General features: G+C 49.2%; 1 protein-coding gene and 1 long non-coding RNA gene across 2 annotated transcripts in view; both read left to right on the top strand.

Moving 5' to 3' along the window:
- The window catches only part of slc5a9 (solute carrier family 5 member 9), a 19457-nt gene that overhangs the window by 6963 nt on the left and 7696 nt on the right, over positions 1 to 4798 (top strand). The gene's annotated exons all lie outside the window — the stretch shown is intronic.
- Positions 4386 to 4796, top strand: LOC109506857 (uncharacterized). The gene is made up of 3 exons (XR_002166364.1): positions 4386 to 4449; positions 4563 to 4699; positions 4780 to 4796. It is a non-coding gene; the product is annotated as an uncharacterized LOC109506857 (long non-coding RNA).

Raw genomic sequence — 4798 nt, 5'->3', positions numbered from 1 at the left:
CCTGCAGTTTCCGCTGCCGGACTGACTCCCTTTTCGTCACGCACCACCGCCGCATGAAATTCAGATGAGCACCCAATGAAAGACGCATGATCCATACGGCACGTAAGGTGCTGGCCACAAAAACGATACCGTCAAACCTCGGTTTTCGACCATAATCCCTTCCAGAAGGCTGTTCGAAAACCATGTTTGCCATTTGAATCAGTGTAAAATTTTTAATCCATTCCAAGTCCAGAAAACAACTTTTTTAAAAGCCTTTTTTTCAACTATTTTACACCATAAACCGTATACACGTGTAATAAGAGAGCAGGTAACAACAAACTACAAACATTTTGGATGTTTTATTTTTACCAATTTGAACATAAAGATTGACATTATCACATAAAAATTGAACATCTCTCTCTCTCTCTCTCTCTCATCGTGACAATTGTAGATTGCATTCTTTTACACCTTGAATTTCTAAACCTGAAAGTAATGGCTGTAACCATGGACGCTTTGTCTGCAATCCTGCGCTACGGTACGAGGTCACATCCCTCCATCCATTTTCTGAACCGCTTTAGCCACACAAGTCCAGTCTCGTCCATCTTAAAAGTTTGCCGGGGAAGACATTCCTCGGCCTTGATGAGATTTTCAAACTCAACTTTCAACTTTTCGGCAGCTTCCTTGTCTCAACTGGCCGCCTCCCCGTGACGAATCACTTCTTTTCCTCAACTTTTCGAACCATCCTCTGCTTGCTTTAAAATCAAACTCTTCAGGAGCAATGCTCGGATCCTTTTTTGATCAAATCTCCATCCAATTGTCTTGTTTTGCCACAAATCGTATCTTGGCTGAGACTGTCCCCTGCTAGCTGTTTCTCATTGATGAAAATAAGCAAAAGTTTCTCCACTTCCACTAATATTCGTGGCCTTTGCTTAACACACGAGATCCGTTAGCCACATCACTGACTTTATGCCGGTCTTTCTTTTTTAGGATGCTGCTGATTTCGGCATGCCGAACTCCTTAGCCAACACAGACACATGCGCACCTGATCCCAGTGGCGGATGCTGGTCTGTCCACGAGGGGAAGCTCAATTTCGGCCGACATCATAAAATGTGTCCGTTTATTTATTTTTGAAAACGTGAATTCTATTCTCTTCTTCCTTTTCAAGAAAATGTTCTGTGACCCTGTGGTGATATAAGTCAGTCTGCGAACACAAGCAACTACAATAAAACCCACCAGAACTAAACGATTGATTTGTCGCTCGTTGTTTTCAACAAAGAGAGTGTCGCTAAAAATGATTCGAAGAAGTCTCCCGTTCAACTCAGAAAAGAATCAGAATTGAAAAATGCTCCCACGGATGCCGACACCAAATGATCGGTGGTTGGCTCATTTCGCTGTCAATCAAAGAGAGATTCAGCCTCAGGCAGATGCATCCAATCATCATGCAGAAAAGTTCAGCGTCCGGGCCAGCCCATACACGCCCACTGTCCATAGACTCCCGGAGACACTGAGCATCCGGTGGGCGGGACAAAAGCAGCATTTATCCAATGACTCGTCTCGTTTCAATGCATTGGGACAACCTAGCCTGAACTCTCTCGCCGTTGAGCGTCCACACAGTTGAAAGCGCAGTGAAGCTGCGGGAATGAAGGAGAAGAGAGTCGGAAAGAAGAAGCTGATTCGGAACAAAGTTGAGCGCGTTGTAGCGCATATTTAGTCAATGACATGTACACACAATTGTATGGCCACACATATATTTGATCACTTATTTGTTGACATTTTAGGGGAAGCTCAGCTTCCCTTGAGGTCTTAGAACAATCGCCTCTGCCTGATTCATATTTCACTCTCAAATCTTTCTTCAATTCAATAGTTTTGCGCACTATTTTCCTCTTTTTTCAGCAGCTTTACTACTAGCACTTGCTTTCTTTGGTGCCATGCAGAAATAACAGAAGAATTTGCGTAGATCTCAACAAAGACGTTTGCTTTTTAAAAAAATCTTGATTGAACACATTTTAGATTGATTGCAGACCAACTGAAATATTTCAGGTCGTTCATTGTTTTAATATTGATGATTTTTGGCATACGGCTCAGAAAACCCCAAATTTCTGTCTCCCCAAATGAGCGTATCATGAAAAGGTACTCTCAAGGAGCTATGAACCTCATCATCGGAATCGACGGGTTCACTCCAAACACCTGCAAATGATTCCCGAGGCTTTGAAAAACTCCCGGCCTGCTTCATGACTCAAAAGCGCGATCACAGGTAAGACTGCCGACCTGACGATTCCGCAGAAGGCCACCATTGACGGCCTCAAACAAGAGGGGAAGACACAGAACGAAATCTCTGAGCGCATAGGCTGTTCCCAGAGTGCCGTATGAAGGCACCTCAGTGGGAAGGAAAAAGTGTGGCAGAAAACGCCGCACAACCAGAAGAGGTGACCGCACTCTAAGGAAGATTGTCGACATTCCAGACCTCGGGGGACCTGCGGAAGCAGTTTTTTTTCCCAATTGAACAATGACACGAGGGAATGACAGGAAACGGATGAGTCCAAGCCGGGGGGGAATAGAATCGGCTGGATGTGAGAGATTGACAAGCAGGGAGAAGAGTGCCTTCATTTTTATGGATGAAGCTTGCGTGGCAGGTCGAAACTTGCTTGAACCAAAGAGTCTTTGTAGGGATTGACGTGATGAACGTGCATGTCCATGGGTGTAGCGACTCGCCTTGGTTTTCTCCCCGAGGGAGGCCTTCAGGTTGACGCCCTTGACATTAGAGCTGTCTCAGAGCCGAGGGGTCGGCCGGGGCGCGGACGTGGTGAAAGCGGCCTATCTGGTTTTTAATGGTGCCAGCTTACGGAGAAAATCAGCACCTCCAAATCTGAAACCACGGTCCTTAGTCGGAAAAGGGCACAGTGCCCCCTGCGGGTCGGGGATGGGGTCTTACCCCGAATATCTCGGGGTCTTGTTCACGAGGGAGGGCAGGATGGTGCGGGAGGTGGACAGGCGGCCCGCCTTTGTATCGCTCCGTCGCGCTGAAGAAAGAGCTGAGCCGAAAGTCGAAGCTCCCGCTTTACCGCTCGCTCTACGTTGCCGCCCTCACCTCTGGTCACGAGCCGCGGGACGTGACCCAAAGGAGGAGGTCCCGGATACGAGCGGCCGAAAGGAGCTTCCTCCGCGGGGTGTCCGGGCTTTCCCGAAGCGATGAGGTTCGAAGCCGGGTCATCCGGGAGGGGCTCGGCGTCGAGCCGCTTCTCCTCCACCTGGAGAGGAGCTCGACGACCGCACCGCATTCAAAGGCGCAGTCTCAGTTTGACGGGACGCACCGCGCCGTCGCACGCGGGCACGCTCAAACGTATGCTCGCTTGAAAACGGAGCGTGGCAGGCTTGCGCGTCGCGTCGGGTGGGACTCCATCCAAGTGTTGAACAATGCACTCATCCGCAAATGCGTCGGAGCGGAAGGCGGCCGGCCTTTCCTCGTCGTCCGCCGGCGGTTGCCGCGCCGCGCCGAATCGTCGCCCGAATGCATAGTTGACCTCCTTGAGAAGGTTGCCTTTTCATTTCTTCTGCGAGCGTTCATTTCTTTGTTTTGCGAATGCTCCTCGGCGTAACCGATGGCTTGAGGTTTGAACTGCGCTCTGTAGGCGTGTCTCTGCAGAGGTGTCATTTTGCGGGGGCAGAGGTCGTTTTGCCCAATGCGCCGGCCGGCCGGCTGGCATGATCTCCTCCTTCGGGCGGGGCAGCCTTGAGCCTCCTCTTCCGCCCCCACCCTTCCCCTTTGATGTCCACCTCACTTCGATGTCAGCGGCGTGTCCGCATCACACGGCGACAGATTTGGCAGATCGCCGCCTCGTTGACTCCACTCCAGTGAAGTAGTGATGTGCCCGACTGTGCCGAGGCTCCGATGCGTGTGCCGAGTAAACCGGAAGAAAATCTGCGAAGCGCGCTTCGAGGCATGTGTCGATTACGCTTGTGGCCACGCCCGATGCCTCGGAACGCGCGTTGCTCCGCCCGACGCCCCGCGAGACGGGATTCCTACGTCACCGCCAACAAATAGTTTCGCGGGTGAATCGAAATAAATCCGGCGCACCGGGACGACAATGAGCTCACAGGTGACGCTGACACGCTCAACTCGCATCTCCAAACCTCAACTCATTCCGATTCGTTTTGCAATGGACGGCTTTGGACGCACCCCACCATCCACAACGAATAAGAAGAGAACATCCCCTGTCTGGGATCATTTTGAGCAGATCTCCCCTAAAAAGGTACGAATTATAACCAGTGTGAATATATATTGTAAATTATTGTGACAGCACAGTGCATCCCTCATTATAATGTCTTTCTTCGACTTGCTGATATTTCAAAAGGTGAAGTGTAAACTTTGTTCCAAAGAACTTGGGTACCAAGAGAACAAGTCATCGATGTTGAGGCATTATAGGGCCCTGCATGAAAATAAGGAGACAACTCAAACAGAACCACCCCCAGGTAAGGCATTTTAACATGCAATGAAAGAACAGCATAGCCTACCATGTGTATTTCAAATGTGACAGATGAAATGAATGACATCTATCATTAACTCTGTCTCTGTTAAACTGCAGTGAATAAGAATGCAGTGGAAGAGGCATTAATCAATATGGTGATTGAAGATTGCCAGCCCTTCAGTTTTGTGGAGGACACAGGGTTCAGGAAGCTTATCCAAGCTTTCGACCCTACATATGTTCTCCCCACCAGGCGGGTGTGTGAGAGCACATGAATCATTTTTCCCCATTCCCCCATAAGTGCGCTTCCAATAGTGTTCTTTCTCATTTCCTTTAGACTTTGAAAGCCATGGTGG

This window comes from Hippocampus comes, unplaced genomic scaffold, assembly GCF_001891065.2.
Source record: "Hippocampus comes isolate QL1 unplaced genomic scaffold, H_comes_QL1_v1.1 scaffold463, whole genome shotgun sequence".
In the NCBI taxonomy this organism is placed as follows: Eukaryota; Metazoa; Chordata; class Actinopteri; order Syngnathiformes; family Syngnathidae; genus Hippocampus; species Hippocampus comes.
This window is presented reverse-complemented; position numbering and strand designations above follow the sequence as displayed.